This window comes from Eumetopias jubatus, unplaced genomic scaffold, assembly GCF_037043125.1.
Source record: "Eumetopias jubatus isolate StellerSeaLion01/CBP00866 unplaced genomic scaffold, mEumJub1_p1.0 scaffold_5, whole genome shotgun sequence".
Taxonomy (NCBI): Eukaryota; Metazoa; Chordata; class Mammalia; order Carnivora; family Otariidae; genus Eumetopias; species Eumetopias jubatus.
Window position 1 is genome coordinate 149,729,223 of NW_028274811.1, and position 18,061 is coordinate 149,747,283.

The window sequence follows — 18,061 nt, forward strand, 5'->3', positions numbered from 1 at the left end:
TCAAACATCCATCCTGACTTTCCACGTAAGGTATATCACTGGACTTCCAAATAGTGGGAGAGAATATTCGCTGTAGAGAAACACCAGCTAATACACGAAGACAGACAGAATTACAATTATACCACTTGTCACCCCTAAAAAATGAATAGATCAAATTATTGATCATCAATGGCTGCTCACCTAGCAAAATGAAAGACATTCAGACATTGCGTGCCTTCCGACTGAAGAATGGAGAGCCACCTTTGAAGTAGTCTTATGGGGGAAAATATTAAACCTGAATTTCGATCAAACCTCTAGCTCCATTTATCACGTGGTAGGAAATACAGAGGACCATGCTAAATGATACCACAGGTTTCAATCAACAAAATCCAGAGTCTGGGAAACTCTACAGTACAAACGTCCTGATTCCTTTAACTAATAAATTAAGAGGAAACACACACACAAGAGATGAAGAGAGAGTTTATAAATTCAAAGAGATTTAGGAGACATTTCAACCATCGCCTGCCCCCCTTCAATCTGAGTTGGAAGTCTTACCTCCCTCTGAGTTCAGGGTGAACATAGGAGCCTCTGATAAGGTGCTTTCAATGCCCCCCGACTCTCAAATATGTCTGCCCCCACACTGAAGTAAGAACCTGGATTTCACCCTTGCAAATATTCTCAAGTCCGTGATGCCATCGACAAACGTCTCTCTCCTCATCCCTCCCCCCTGTTCTCGTCTCCCCACTGCCTCCAGGGAGAGCAGGTCTGCGTCCCTTCTTCCTTCTCACTGTGCTTTGTCTGAAATACAGTTGCTTCTCCCTAGCTAGCTCCATGCTGGGTCCCTCTTCATTCACACATTGCTCCACCTCTTAGTAATCAGACCTCCAGAAACACTGACTCTGTTTCCACTGCGAACACAAGGCCTGTCTCTTTAGGTCTGCTGAGTTTGAAGTGACAGGAAATAAACATGCAAAAGCACAGGATCGGCTGATGTAGGAGTAGGGACATTTGTCTCCCTGGCTCGCTCTCTCCCTCACCTACACACATACACACATACGTTCACAAAGAGCTCCTCCACGCACACAGATTATTCTGTTGTAAACAGACCCCAGCAAGCCAGGCATTGATGGAATATTAAAACTGTCAGTAGTTGCCAAAGCATGAGTACAGGAAAAACCATTATTTAAAATACATTTACCTGGGGTGTCTGGGTAGCTCAGTCATTAAGCGTCTGCCTTCGGCTCAGGTCGTGATCCCGGGGTCCTGGGATTGAGCCCTGCATCGGGCTCCCTGCTCAGCAGGAAGCCTGCTTCTCCCTCTCCCTCTCCCCCTGCTTGTGTTCCCTCTCTCGCTATGTCTCTCTCTGTCAAATAAATAAATAAAATCTTTAAAAAAATTAAATAAAATAGATTTACCTGTTTATCCCCAGATAATAGAGGGGCAAAAAGTACCTCCAAATCCTATACTTCAATCCAAAAGAGTCAACAAATAAAAAGCCTCATTTTGAAAAGGAATGAAAAAAATATATTTTTGTCAAAGGTGATTCAGATCATATTTCATTTCTAGCACTCAAATACTGCAGGGATAGGGAAAATGAAGCATCCGGAGAACAGAATTCACATCTCATCCTTTTTAATACAGCATAAGTTCAAATTCATTATTATGTTTCTTGGGAAATTTCCTTCTTCAGAATATTTAATTCGACACAAAGTAAGTACACGTGTGAACTAACAGCGCATATTAGTGAGGACTTAGAATGTATACCAGTGGTTTAAATGAAGAATCGATAATGAAGGGACTCTAGAAAGCAGGGAGAGGGTTAAGGGAGGAAATAAGCAATGGTACCTCCAGAAAGATCTGAAGCCCCGGGGGAAGGACCACCCAGCACAAGCTGTCCTCACAGAGGACAGATGTCTGCCTGAGATGCAGCTCTGAATGTTGGAGGAGCAGCGAACAGACTCTCTCTCTTCTCACCATGGCTCTGCTTTCCCTTGGCTGAATCCGACTGGGGTCCTAGTCTGGGAGCCCGAGAATTGGTTGTCTGCACAGGTGAGCCTCCTGGGGCGAAAGCAGGACAGAGCAGGTGCAGGAGAGCCAACTGGAGAGCAGACTGGGAAGCCAGCGGAGAATCAGCATCACCCTGGGCTCCACATCTTCCCTTCCAGCTACATGTCTGCATTTCTCTCCGGACACAGTTACCTCAAGGCATCTGCATTTGAATGTGATCCATCCTTCTTCCTTCACCGACTGTTATCGGTATTATTTGAGTTTAGTAACCCAGCTGGAAAATGCTGAGGGTTGCCAGTGTTTTAGATTCAGTGTCCAAACTCAGCAGTGTTCTGGTTAAATTTCTGGCTGTCGTTTAATATTTCAGGTCTATAAGAAACTGAAGCCAGGTTACCTGGGTATAACATGAGCAGGTCTGTGTGGCAAAAATATAGCAGTTGTCCTGGCAGATCAACAGTTAACTGAAGGTTTTCGATACAATGTTCTAAGACTCAGCCCTTGGACTATCAACTACTCCATCTGCCCTGCATGCCCTTCCCACCTCACGGAGAATATATGGATCATGTAAAACCCCAAACTTAAGGAGTTGTAGATGTCGAGCTGAATAAAGATTCTGAGGTGGGTGCGTAAGAGACCACTCCTCTCCCCAGAGACCCAGACTGAGATTAGACCAGGGTAGTAGCAAGGTTTATCATTAGGGTTCAGAATTGGTAAATTCTTGAACTTCCTAATGCAACGCCGTTTGTGCTTTATGGTAAAAGGACCCTGAAAAGATTGACCCTTAAGAAATGCACATCTGCACTAGGTTCTAATCATAACCTTATCCTTGCTTCCTGGCTTACAGTTGAAAAGAGGATGGATAAATTTTGCCTGGGACGAAGATTCATCTGCCTCTTCTCCCTCTCACCCTTTCCTGATTAACAAAAGGACGGCTCACTGCACTGAGTTATTTCCCTCATCCCTGCCTACTCGCTTGTGTCCTCACTACATCTCCTCAATTATCCTATTGTTTGAATCACCCTTTACCGGTCGAGGTGAGACTGATAAAGCTATCAAACGGTGTCTGCTTTTTATTCTAGATGCGATAGGAAAATAGTGGAGGGTTTTAAGCAAAGAGAGAACATGATCTAAGTTTTGGTTTTAACTATCACTCTGGTTACTATGCAGCAAATAGACAAGGCTGGTTGGAGGCATTGTAGCGGGACAGACGTAAGGTATGAGTGGTCTGCCTTGTTTGGTAGCGATGGAGGTGATAAATAGGAGAATATTTGGTGTATGTGTTCAAGGCAGAGCCCGCAAACGTGCTGACGGAGTGGATGTAGGACCTCAGCTGTTAGCGATATCCCGCAGTGATTTGCCTGAACAACTTGAGGAATGAGAATGTCATTTGCTAAGGTGGGAAATGAAGAGATTCTGGCAGGAAAAATCAAGAGTTTTGTTCTGGACATTTTATCTTATTTTATTTTTTTTTAAGATTTTATTTATTTATTTTAGAAATAGATAGAAATTAGAGAGACAGAGAGAGAGACAGAGAGAGCAAGCAGGGGTAGGAGCAGAGGAAGAATGACAAGCTGACTCTGCATTGGGCACAGAGCCCGCTATGGGGCTCGATCCCATGACCCTGAGATCATGACCTGAGCCAAAATCAAGAGTCAGACGCTTAACTGACTGAGCCACCCAGGTGCCCCTGTTCTAGACATTTTAAATGTAATCTTCCATTTAGGGATCCAGGTGGTGACATCAGGATGCCTGAGTCTGGAGCGCTGGACAGAAGATGGGCATCTCAGAGTCCTCGGCTTGTGCAGTATTTAGGTAGTGGAACTAGACAGGGTCACCTGAGGAACAAAATATATACACGGCAGAGAACAGTTCTAGGGAAAGAGCCCTGAAGGATCCCATAATTTAGAGCTGGGGAACAGGGACAAGAGAGCAAAACGGCGGGTGCCTGGGTGGCTCAGTTGGTTAAGAGAGCAAAATGGCCTCAGAAGCAGCCTCCAGGAAGACGGGGAGGAACCTGTGTGAGTTTCATTTTTCTTTTACTCTAAAAATGGGTACTGCATGTCTCTAGAACAGGGGATTATGAAACCCACCTGTGACTCATACAAATTCTATGAAGCAAGTCCAGCAAAGAGATCCGGTACATTCTCTCTAGGAATAGCTCTGTATTTATCTGTGTGTGCATGCGGACACCCACACACACGCTCAGGCCCGTCTTCACAGATGCGACATTCAACATCTCCTTGCACGTCTAGCTACCCACCGCCATGGAGATACGGGAACACATGATTCCTGGCAATCTAGTCTAAAGATAACCAGTCTGTTTTACTTTTCTGGAAGATCAATTTGACATTTTAATTATGTGTAAAAGTTCAACCAAATATATTACTATTGAATATTTTGACAAGGTCTTTCATCCTATGTTGAGATTCCAGGAACCCACTGCTCCACAGTAATGACATAAGATGAGAAGAAAAGAAAAAGGAGTAAGTGGGTCACTTGCCTACTGAATAACTGGAAGTAAGGAAGCCTTGGAAGTCCAGAAATCTTGCACCTTTGGATAGAGTCAGTTCTCTCTCCCTGCTAAAGAAATAGCACAGCGCCTCACACGGCTTTTATTACCCCACCGTTGCTGTGGGCCGGGGGTTTGGAGGGGCCTTCGTTGGGTCCCTCTGGCTCAAGGCTTCCAAAGTCTGCAGCCAAGGTGTGGCTGGGGGCAGACCCACTTCTACGCTCTCTCCCGTGGCCCTTGGTGGCCTCGGCTCTTTGTCCCCGGGCCTCTCCGGACGGCAATCGGCAGCGCACCCACCGTGGAAGCCGGGGCTCGGGCAGCCCGCTGTTTTGGTTGGGAGCCTGTCATTGAGTCCAGCCCACACTCTGGGGCGGGGGTCCGCAGAAGGGAGAGTGGGTGTCGGCAGGTAGCCAGGAAGCAGCACGTCTGGACCCAGCGCTCGGAGATCATGTAATCTGGGATGTGAAGCGTTTTGGAGGGTCATTAACCGTTTTTAGGCCCCGATCAACACCCATCGGCAAGTTGGCAGACGATGGGGAAACAATTACGCTCTATACCCTACTGCAGTGATCTTTTCCTCCGTCTCATCTTAATGCAGCACGTTTCAGCCGAGCTGCAGCCTCGGAGTGCAGAGTGGTGACTTGGCAGTGCGGGTTATTTTAATGAACACTTTCAAGTAAGTCTTCACCATCTGTTTTCTTTCCTAATTACAAACCTACACTCATTTGCAGTTACATCATTAAAAGTGAGATTCTGGCGGTACGCTCTAGATGCTTGTCTAGCTTGTCCTCTTGGATCTAAACGAATTTCCTCAGTGGGGATGTCTTGAAATCCAAGGCATCTCATTTGAGATGAAGACACAAAAACCAGGATGACTGTATATACGGCGTTCAAACGTACAGGATTCATGTCTTGATTCTCGCTCTTTCCTCTCTCTTTCTCTGTGTTTCTCTGTAATTCTATTATTGCAAACAGGAATGCTCTTTAAGAAGGATTTTACATTTCAAATTCCCCAAATGTCTTTGGTAATTTTAGCTTGCTTTGGGGATAAGGGGAGGATTTAAATGGAAGCCCTTTAAACAGGAATTAAACTCATTTGCACAATTTAGACCTGCAGATCTCTCCTGAGCACGACGAGGCATTTTACAGATTTTAACACTGCAAATATTGTTCTATTTCTCTGCTTCCCCTCCCTAAGGAATTATTCATCAAGATGAACTCTAAAACAAATCAAGAGATACCAAGAGATACATAGCTTTAAAAATAATCGGCTGATATTCAAAAGATAGCGGGCAGTTTTGCATCTCAAAGGATGCTAGCATTTAGGAAAGGATGGATGCCAATCATCAAGATTGCTGATGTTGCTGCATAGGTGAGTAGCAATGCATTGTGGGCCTTCTAAATATTGACAACCTGCAAAACAGCGTCCCCCCAGCCCCCGCCACGCTGTAAGAATCCACCAGGCAGCGTTTCCACTTGCACTGAACAAGGAGGACTGACTTGTGTTAGTCACAAAGAGGAGTGACTAACACTGCCACCATCCTCTAGGTGCCCATGATGAGCGCCTCCTGCCAGCTAATAAGGGATTTGCAGAAAAAGTGGCCCAGGTGTGGTAGTGCCTAGAGACACCAGTCACATGCTTGAATGCCTTTTCTTAAGCCAGCAGACATTTCTGATTGGCAGACAGGTCAGCGTAGACATAGGAGGATAGCATCATGTCTGGGGGCATTTACGTTTAGGTTGTTTCCTTGGATTCATCAGCCTTTGAGACCTTGGATGTGATAACATTCATGGGGCAGTAATTGGTTCCCTTCTGCACCAGACCCCAAAGCAGGGGTGGAAAGTGTCAGAGAACCTTGGGGAGGGCCGAGATGGAAAAAGAGGCCTCGGGTTTCTGTGCACGCTCACGGCTTTAATTGGAATGCATCCGTGTGTTCTCCCTTTGGTCTGGTTTGCAGCGATCTCCCACTCATTTCCTTAATGTGTGCCTGAGGAGGACCTGTCACCCTGTCACAGAAGACCACATCATCCTAATGTCTTCAGCCTGGGGCATTTTGCCTTCCAGTCCCTGGACCATGGATTGTGCTCCAAGAATCATACCCCGTCCTTTTTAACGTGGCACTTAGACAAGCTCTTACATAATTTCAGCTCTACTTAATTCTGCTCAAGTCAGTAAAGAAAACAGTTTCACATAAACTCTTGGTTATAGGCTTCTAATTTCCTGTCACTACTAGATGTTGGAGTTTTAAAATATCAGTCTTCAAATGCAGAGGAGAAAAGCCACACCAGTGAGTGCAGGTGTGTCCAGAGAAAGCTTTAAGGGCAGAATGTTCCAGAGAGAGTTTATGGAACAGATGTGAACTGACAATGAAGGACCTGATATTTCAGAAATCCTGGGGAAGTTGATGAGCTTCTCCAAGCGGTTTACTGTGGGCTTTTCTTTATTCTCAGCAGTGGGACAGGCTCCTCCCTCGGGGTGTTTGCCTTCTTGCTGTGGAAACTGGACCTCTCTACCTCAAGTGCTTTCAAAATTGTGTCGTATCATCTGGGGTTTGGGATTAGAGGAGAAATAATAAGCATGATGAAAATTCAGGGCGTGAAGAACACAGATGAGCACAAATTTCAAAACTAAAATTATTCATGGGGGAAAAAAAAGCTGAAGGCAGTGGAAGAGATTACACATGAAAGTGGATAGGAATGAGGGACTGCATTCTCTTTGGATCAATTATTTTAAAGAGATTTTTAAACCTGTTTTTGTTCCAGCATAATGAATGTTCTTAAGGCATTAGTGCAACCTCTGGTCAGTGTTCCTTTGTTCAGCTTTTCCCCACTTCGGAGTCTTTGTGAAAGTTCAAGACACTCAGTTACTATTTGGAGTTCGGATGGCCATGGTTGTAGGAGCTGGAGCCCTAGAGAGAGCTGGGTTTGGGCTCTTTTGATGATCCCGGGGCCCCAGCACTGGGCACATGGCTGAGGACCAGAGTCCCCTCTTCCCACCTGGCGCTGGGAGAGGTTCCACGTCTCACAACTGCTGGACAGAGAACAGACCTGAAGATGCTGTGTAACTCGTAAAACTGTACCCAAATTAACTACGATGAGAAGGGTCATTGTGGAATCTGAATGGCAAAATAAAAGAGCCTTCCCTGTCCTTGTAGATTGTGAATCACTTTCCTCTTAGCAATAAATCATTCACTCCATGAAAGATAAACATTTCATCATTATTACATGTCAGGCCCCAGTGGAAAAGGCTTACCTCCATTGCTCTGCAGTGTAAAGTATGCAACAATGTGTTGCTTCAGCTCTCCATGTTTCAAAACTAAATGTAAACATTGACAAGCTTAAAAACTTACAGAGGCCACAACGACAGATTTTTTTTTTTTTTTAATTAGGCCAGTGAAACCAGGCCAGAAACATAGGGTCTAGGGTGTGTTCAGGGAGGCTTTAGAACTTGGATCCTCTGGTTGTGAAGTCTTTCCAACAGGAGAGACAGGCAGGATGGGAAATGGGCTCAGAACATGTTAGCACCATCAGGAGTGGTAGAACTCAGGGCATTTTTGCTCACTTGCTCTCATTTCACGCCTAGGAAGCATTCCGAAGGACAGAAATCTGTGGAAGAGACTGGGAGACTATTTAGAAATGGATTTAAAATAGCACGTATCCACGTTTTCCAAAAGTCAGGAATGCAATGAAAAATTTTTCTGAAGTCTCCCTGGAGGAGTTAAAAGTATTGTTAAATGCCAGAGGAATTCACCACAATGTACAAATTGGCAAGTGATGTCGGCCACTCTTTCCACAATGGACAAGAGAGAAGAATCGTTTTATGTGACCAGTGACCCGAGACCACTTATCTGGGTGAGAGCCCTTTGAGGTTTCAATTCCCTCCAGGGATTTAAATCACATCGCACAGTGATACTGTAAAGTGTTCTTCTCTAATGACAAATGTGATGATAGGAGGGCCTGGTGGAAGCCGAAGGGGTGCCAGTAGGTTCATGGGGACATTGCTGCCAGGGGAATGGAGGTAAGTGTCCCAGCAGAGAGAGAAAGCCAGGGGCCATCCATCACGGCTCTGTTTATTTCTCTGCATGATGGTTGTATAATTGGTTCACTGTTTCTCTCCCTTTTTCTTGCAGTATCTTCTCAATCAGGCTTGGAGCCTCTGCCGGGCAGCGCTGTGTCATATGGGCCTTTGGTCCCCACCCCTCCACCCCATGTCTCTGGAAAGCCACAAGAAAGGGAAACTGGGATCGCTTACGGGCTAAGTGAATGAACTCCCCATGTGGAAAGGCCAACTGCAATGCCACACCTCGTAACAGCACTTGCCAGGAACTCTTATGATGGTGACAGACCAGGGTGACAAAATGCCTCTAGATGGAAAAAAGGAAAAAAGCTCTCTCTACGGACAAGACACAAAGAATCATACACAATATGAAAACACTTCTTAGAAGAAAGGTGATCTATTAATCCAAATATCACTATCAGCACTAAACACCGATTTTATTGTGGCCTATGAAATGGGAGAAAGGAGTAAATCATGTGGAGATCTTGGTTCTGGAGCATCTTTGCTTCTGCATATTCTGTTAATTCAACAACCAGCTAAGAACATAAACACCTAAAGACGACTTTGCGTCTGCACCATCCTCACAATAGCTGGTAAAACTATTTCAGATGAATTTTACGGAGTTTGGGTGAAGTTGGAAGGAAAAAAGTATCTGGGGTTTTAATTCCGGGGAACACATTACATAATTTCATATGAAGCTCAGAGACACTTTGTTCTTATTTACTGTTATAGGCGTCTTACTGCATTCATGTGTGATGAGAGTTTTAGGACCGCTAGCTAGGCTCATCTCGCAGTCAGCTCAGCCATGACAAATCCCTGGGATGTCATCGCTAATTGTTCGCCTGACGACACACACACAGTGGGGGATGAGGTTGTTTAATCTTAGCTATCTATTTGCAGATTGTTCCTGTTGGTTGAGTAAAAATTATTTCTAGAACTGTCACTTATCAGATCATACTTTTGCATTTTAATAAATGTGGTTCGGAGAGCTGCCCGGAGCCTGTGTGGTTGATGCACCCATCTCCCCTGCTAGCGATCGTCATTGCCGAGGAGCTAGTGACAGAGTCTGCACGTGGGAGTGAAGCCATCAGTCTTTGGAAGAGTCTTCACTGAGCCATCTCTCCCAACTGGGGAGCCCTGCCCATGTCAGGAACACTCTGGAGCTGTTAAATGCCTCTCTCCTATGTTCTGTGCAAGAATACCATCCAGAACCCTCGAAAGACATTTGGACAAGCGCCAGCCACAGCCATTCTGCATCCTTTGTGTTACTATATGCCCTGCTTTCTGCAGGATCTCCACAGGCACAGAAACTTTTGAATTACAGACAAAATCTCCCAGATTCTGCCAGAGATCTGTGCCAAAGTGATCATGATTATCCATCTCTGAGTATTTGCTCCTGCTAGCCACAATTAATGAGAGGATATCACTCATGATCTTTGAATACTATGAAAGAAAAACAGAAGCAGGAATAAAATAACGATGAGCGAGGGGCCTCATTATCCAAGAAACAACACCTTTCAATTGTTAAAGAAAGACCTTCCCGGCTAAGGAAACAGAAGAGAGTTTGGGTTTCTCTAGTCACCAGGAACAGGGGATGGAGCAGGAAGTGGGCAGCAGTACAGTGGACGAGATGAGCCACAGTATCCATCAGCAATGCCTCTGTCTGCCCCCCCACCCCCCCACCCTGCTGTGGTCTTCCCGGGGTCAGACGTTCTGTTGGTTCTCTGTGTTTCCTCTGTCCGCCAGGATGGGGACTGTGTTCACAAGAAACAATGTGAAACTTTTCTAAGTTAACCTGTGCAACTTCATGCCATGCAAACCAGGTGGAAAACAGGAAATTTTCTCTTATGACAGAAGAGCAGTGTTTAATTTTAACTTCTGGTGAGTGACCCACCGCAGAAATAAGTATAAGCAAGACAGTCAAGTTAAAATACGTTCCCAGTTCCAGCAAGCCATGAAGAATCCGTGTGAGTTTGGGCAAGCTCTTTCTTTTCTCTGAGCAGCTCTTTCCCTTTTCCGTGATCACAGAGGGCCTCCTGACTCTATGAACCTATGATTCTCTGAATGTTAAAGGGTAAACAAATTTCTTGAGATTAAAAAAAAAAAAACAACGCTGGGAAAAAGCCTTTCTATTGTATTATGGAGGATATGTGTTCATTGTGTTCATCTATTCATTATTTTTAATTACAACTAGGTGGATACTTAGCTAGATAGAGGGGTGGATGTGTAGAAAGAAAGACAGATGAATAGAGGGTCAAGCAGACGGGTAGAATTTAGGTGTGGTAGGTAATGCAAACTGGTCCCTATCTTAAGGGGCCTAAAGATGGAAGGACAGGGTTTGGCTGAATCTGCCATTTGGTCAGTAGTATTCATCAATATGAAAGCAAGTGTGTGAGTGTACCGAGTAGGCCATATGCTTGCATCCTGGGGCATCGGAGGTGAGGGGAAGAATGTTGTGTTTTTATAGACGAATTTCCACTCTGATGGTTTTCTCTGTCAGAGCCACATTTCCTTTGTAAAAAGAGAAGGTTTTTTTCTCACACAACTTCAAAGTAAGTAGATTATTTCTCAAATTTATCAAACTGTCCAATTGTCTATTAATTATTAAAAAATTATAAACCTTGAAGAGTTTAAAAGGCAATTTAGTTTGTTTACCTGCCTCTAGGCAAGACTTACACATACCAACAGAGATAATTGGTATCCTGCCAAATGACTATTTTTTGGTCTAAGCAATTAATTTTTTTTCTAATTAGTGGTGGTAGAACAAGAGTTGTTTCTTATAATTAACGAGGACGGTTGCCATTGAGCTTGTTTTACTATCACGTTCAGCACGTGGAATCCAGCATCTTATCTTGGGCTGGGCCATCTCTTCCTAGCCACGGCCCTGGGGCATCTGGCTCCGAGGCCGGCCGGTGCCTGTTAAGTGAGTGTTGCTGTGGACATAATCATCTCAAAGACGCATGGAGAAGCTTCTCTGCTGTTGTTGTGAGTTGCTGCCCTTTAGAAAGTCTCTCCTGCTCTTGTATCGTCAATGGTTCCATCCGTCAGCCCCAGAGAAGCAAACACAAGTGAGTGTGTTCTGGGAACCTGATCCAAGGCAAAGAAGTAGATAAGGTGCAGCCCGTACTGACAGCAGTGAGATGATGATCCTTGCTGTGGGTCCTTCTTAGGTGCCTCTCATGGAGCTGTGGGCATTGCTGTTCTGGTTGTCTGACACCCGCACGTGTTTATACATCTTACTCTAATGAAAAACTCGTGGTGCTCAGTGACATATCCAAATGATATTGAAAACCACAATGTGCTCAATCATCTCAGCCAAATGCCAGGTGCTCATTTTCCACATAAATAAGACATTACTGGTGTTTGCTGCGGGCAAGTCATCATTGACACACAGTAGCCCCACACTGGTGTGGAAGCATCCCGTGCTCTCTGGCATGTCCTTGTGTGGCCCACAGAGCAGCATTCATCCAAATTACGTGCTTTACAGAGCCATTAAATGCAAGACGTTCTTAGGAACCAGTTTCTGCAGACTTACAGGCAGACAGTCAATATCATAATGTTTCTGTGGAGAGGATCCGAGACGAGCTTGAAATAAGCCAGTTTAGCTTGCTGGCTAAGCAGAAATTTAAGGCATGTTCTTTTCCCCTCCCCCTCCTCATCTTCCTCCTTCGCCTATTCCTTCTTTAAATATAATGAAATAAATCCTTAATGATTATTTACAAACAAGAATCAAAATGAAGATTTGGCCAATATGTTTCACCAGAAGGTTTTAACGGGAACATTTTATCCTAGTTAATAATCCCTAGCAGCCAGGTTTGCTCTGGAAAGCAAACACCTACGTAATAACAAGAAAATAAAAACATTCCAAAACCCTTGAGTCCAAACGGCAGGGATTTATGTCACTATTGTTCCTCTATGGGGCTGGCTCCTGATCTGTGGTGCATTTTCTATGAAAGGAAAATGACAAGCTGCTCAGCTCCGTGGAAGCAGCTCACGGACACTTAAATCTGATGACACAGAACAAATCTCTGAAAGGGGTTGCAGTCCTGTAAAATAATTAAGGTGCAGACATGTGGAATACAAACACCAGTCTCATGAGAAACAAAGCTGAATATAACCGGGTGTCATAAAATAAGTTGGTATTCCCTGGAGAAAGGGGGTGTGATGGGAGAAGGGGCTCCTCTGTGATCCGGTGGGAAGGGGGGCTCATCCGCATCCCATCGGAAAGACAGGATTTGAGGACTGTTTCCCTTCAAAGATATAATAAAAAGTATCTTGCTGCAAATAGAATTTAGTGGTTGTGTTTCCTAGTAAAAAAGTACTTTTAGATGAATTTATTTTTTAACCCTGTAAGATATAGAGAAAGAGAAAACAAAACAAATGTAGTATAATGGAGTCTAATGCTGACAGATGTAGACGCACCATGAGGGTTTTCAGAGGAAGGAAGGGATGTGATGAATGTAGCCTCTGTAAGGCTCACTACCAGTGTAGACAAGGTCTGCCAGTCCCAGTCTTCACAGCGCCTCTCGTGGTGATGAACCATTCAGCACTTCTCTCCACATGGCCGCCCTAGGGATGCCAGCGCACCTGCCGAGACCCGTGAGCCTGGTGCTTACTAGGTAGAAACCAATTTTAGACTTGGAACTGTTTAGTGAGCTACAGTTCCCTGACCCAGATAGTTTAGACACATTATCTCCCTCCCATCCCAAACATGTAGCATCAGTGTCCCTAGATTATGGAAAAAGACCTTGCCCAAGAAGAAGGAGAAGGCCTGGTATTAGGTCACTAAGGACCCTGATGTTCCCACTGCACGTGCAGGCCTCTGTGGGCTTGGGTCTAGCCTTCAGAATTCATCGCCAGTTTTTAAAACCAGAATTTTGGATTTAGACCCACATATGCTATCGACAATTGTATATGCATGAGTTTCGATGGCCTGGTGGATTGTGCATAAGACTTAATATAGAACAAACATATTTAATTGGGAATTAAAAGCCCAGGGTTCTATCCTTCCTTTGAAACTAGCTTTTGAGTCTTTATTTACAAATAATGAAAATGAAAATGATATCCATTCTGATTGTGTCAGTGGTACTGCATAAATTAAAGAGATAGCAGATGTGGACGTGCTAAACAGTCATACGGAAGTATAAAGTGGGAAGGAATTTTTCCCCTAATATGATCAGACTTAGAGAATCGTAGAATCTAAGTACTGAGTGAAAGCCAAAGTTATCTGGTTGAAAATTCCTCTCAGTTCAAGAAACTACTGGATAGACGCAAATAATGAATCATGGAACCCTACATCAAAAACTAATGATGTAATGTATGGTGATTAACATAACACAATAAAAATAAATAAACAAATAAAGAAAGAAAGAAAAGAAACTACTGCATAGAGCCACTGATCTATCCATCCATCCATCCATCCATCCACCCATTCATCCGTTACATAATATATTCATATGTCCAAATGTTTATTAAGAATCTACTGTTCTCTAGACACAGTGCACTAGTTTCGGGTGCTTAGTGATAGAACATGCATGATCTCTGCCCTTATCCTTTGTGGTGAGGAAGACAGTAAATAAACACTTTGAAGAAGAAGAAAAGACTGGGAATGAAGGCAGCACCCATTTAGTGGAAAATACTGAGAATCATAGCCGAATAGCCCCTAGGGACACCGCAGGCTAAGGCCCTGACCGTGGGTGAACTAATATCTATTGCCAGTGAATATTAGAGGTCAATCAAAATTAGAAAAAAGAGTGGATTATCCAAAGTATGTTTTAAAAACTTAATTTTAATAATTTAACGAAAATTCAATGACCCTTCTGGGTAAAGTCTTTAGAAGTTATGTTAATATGTAAGAATATTTTCAATTAGCATAAATTCACTTGCTTCTGGTATGCAGCATAAATATCAGCCCTACAATCTTATTTATGTTATTAATTTCTTAGTATAGTAGGGAGAATAATGGCCCCCCCAAAGATGTCCACAGGCTAGTCCCAGGAACCTGAGAATATGTTCCCTTACTTGGCAAAAGAAATTTTGCAGATGAGATTAAGATTATGGGTCTTGAGATGGGGAGATTATCCTGGATTAGTTGAGCGGATGAAATCCGATCACAAAACTCAAAAGCCGAGAAGCCAGAGAGATGCAACATGCAGGGCCCTCAGCCCCGTTGCTGGCTTTGAGAAAGGAGGAGTGGGCAGTGAGCCTTGGGACGAAGACTCGGAAGGGCCCCAGGAACCCGGGGAAGCTATGCGACGACAGGTACGTCCAGGGAGCCACGGGAGCAATGGAGAACCACGGTGGCCTCAGAGTTCAGGATTGAGGACGAATCGGGGACCGTGGCTCCAGGTATGGATGTTGCTGGCATTTCTGAGGGACATGAGCTTTTTCAAGCCTTCCAATTACGTTCTGCAAAATATCGCTCTTACCTGCTCCAGCCACACCTGCACCACTCTGGATGGGACTCGGCTCCTCTCCCGCATGTCCTCCTGCCACCCCTCCCGTGACCATTTGTTCTGCTTTCTGGGCCGTGTCTGAGTCTTTTCTGAGGAAAGGTGACACCTGGGCCCATCAATCCCCTCTCCCAAACCCAGCTAAGCCTCGGGTTGGAAATTTTTAAGTGCTGGTTTTAACCAGTATTTACATCACGATAAATGAAAACACCTAATTTCAAGCCTACAGTCCTTTTATCTATAAACTTTCAAATAGAAATTTTCTTTTATTTTTCTGACTTACATTTCCTTCTATTTCTCTGTAAACGCTCATGGGGATAATAGTTTAGTATATGTTTTCCCAAAATCCACTGGTCGGCAAAATAACCAGGTCGTTACATGTGGGCCCCGCATCCCCACACTGCGCGTTCCCCTGCATCTCCGTGAAGTTCCCTCTTCTGGATCCTGAGGACAACTCCCCTTCCGGAGAGCCCACCAGGCCCGGGCGCCCGGGCCAGGTAGCAGGTGTCCCAGAGGGCGCCCTCTGCTGGTAGAAGTGCTGTGAAGGGCAGGGCAGCCGAATTTTGAGTGGAAATCAGGAAGGCAAAGGTAGAGCTGTTTTCAGAAATCACCACTCCCTGGGGAAGAATGAAGGGGGGGGAATCGGAGGGGGAGACGAACCATGAGAGACGATGGACTCTGGGAAACAAACTGAGGGTTCTAGAGGGGAGGGGGTGGGGGGATGGGTTAGCCTGGTGATGGGTATTAAGGAGGGCACGTTCTGCGTGGAGCACTGGGTGTTATGCACAAACAATGAATCACGGAACGCTGCATCAAAAAATAATGATGTAATGTATGGTGACATAACAAAATAAAAAAAATTAAAAAAAAAAAAAAAAGAAAGAAAGAAATCACCACTCCTGCAGCTAGCTCCCCTGCAGGCCTGGTGGGGTTGCCAGAGGGCGGGAGGACCTGGAAGGCTTTGCTGCAGATCAGGGCGTGGAGGAGAGTGTTGTTTGATGAAGGAGAAACAGGAATGCAAATTCAGAGGCAGAACAAAGGTTTGACGTTTTTGAGAGTTGTGTCGAAACTAACCACATCAGTGGGGTGGAAATCCGCTGGAGAAGTTTTGAAAAGAATAAAAGGAAAGTCTCACTTTCAAGTTTAAAAATCCTATTGCTGGGATTAAAAGGTACAAACTTCCAGTTGTAAGATAAGTAAGTCATGGGGATATAATGCACAGCATACAGAATATAGTTAATAATGGCGTAATAACTTCGCATGGTGACTGATGGTAACTAGAGTCAACACGGGGATCATTCTGTAATGTATAAAAGTATTCAACTGTTATGATGTGCACCTGATACTAATAGGATATTGTCGGTCAATTATACTTCAATTATAAATACATAAATATATAAATAAATAGAAATCCGAGTGCCAAAAATGAGTTGGGGAAGAGAAAGTTAAGGTTTAATGGAATGTAAAATTTTCTAGTGTTCTGAATTTTCAAACTCCAAATCCAGTAGACTCTGAATGTTCTGCAACACGTGCAAACATGACAGAGAAAAAAATGCACATTGGAAACAGAGACTTCCCACTTTGCAGGAGTACCCATTAATTCATTGTTTTGAATAGTGAGCTCACCCAGTTGGTATAGAACACAATTTCATCGTGGTGACATGTAACCACCGTGCAAGTGAGGGACACCTGCCCACAGGTAAGTGCTCTCCAGTGAAGAGTCTGTGACTTTGAAGGGAGTCTTGAAGCCAGTCTAAGTAAAAGGGATGCCATGTCTAAATCTCTGTTGCTCTGTAACCAAAAATAAGCCCCCTGTGGACAACAGTGTTTTCTGGTGTATGCGTGCGTGTGTGTATTTGTGTGTGCACGTGCACACACGTGTGTATGCTGGAAAGGGCAAGAGAGGGGGCTGGTTCAAGGGAGAAGATGAGCCGAGGGAAGTGAGTGGCATGGATCTCTCCCTTGCCCACGCATCTGCTGTGAGTTGGCCAGGAGCCCATCCTGCAGTCGGGAAGGGGTGGGTGTGGGGTCCTCTGCTCCCCTGCCCAGGAGCCAGAAAGCCCCAGGCTCAACTGCAAATTGCAGGGTGGTTAAGCACTTGGCAACTCTAATGATGGTAATGAGCTTGAAGCCACAACTGTTCCTTTCTCACACGAAGCTCCTATTCTGCACTCCACCTGTCTGTTTAGAAACCTGTATTTCCTTCAGGGAGGGGTGGAATGTAAACATTTCATTTTTAATCTAGATATTCAGTTTTCAGTAACTGAGTTTGTAAAACAGCACTTTTGCATCTTTTCTAAATCTGAGAAAGGGTGGATCTGTATGTTCACACCCTTAAAAACCTCCCCAGCACAAACCAAATAGCTACCATTTTTAAAATTCCACTTCGTGTGTGGAATGTTATTTTAGTTATGTAAATTGTCACATTTCATTAGTAAGTTCGAGTAACTCTTCCTTCCTCCCTTCACTGTACACTCAGTAAGGCAAGCAGATCGCATGCTTATGACCTTCATCTAGTGTCAGTCACTTCAATTTCAAAGAAATTATTGTTCCAATTCTATTCCCAATTAAAACAATTGTGGTCCATAGCCAATTCTATGAAGGATGCATGGATCCCACATTTCAGCATAAATAGTTAGGAATGACAAATAGTTAATATAAATCCTAAGTGCCCATCTGGTGACTTGAGATTATTCTGGAATTAGCTTTCTTGACAAAGACAAAGAGAAGCAGATAAAATAAGTGTGGCCCAAGAAAGTCAATGTTCCCGTGACCTCAGTGATGTTCTCTGGGGTATTCCACTGCTGCCAAGATATATTGGAGTCTAAGACTTCCCTAAGCAAGTGTTTGAGGTGCCGAGAAACCATGTTATTGCTGATCGCTGTGCAGGTGACCCCACAAAGCATCTGCTACTTAAAAGTACATTCGAGCCTGAATTCAAGAAGACACTGTGGAGGCATTTTGTACCCTTTTGGAGTGCACTGACATATGCCAATAGTTCCAGAAGTATGATGCATCAAAGGAGCCATAAATACACGCTGTCAGCCTGAAGACTCC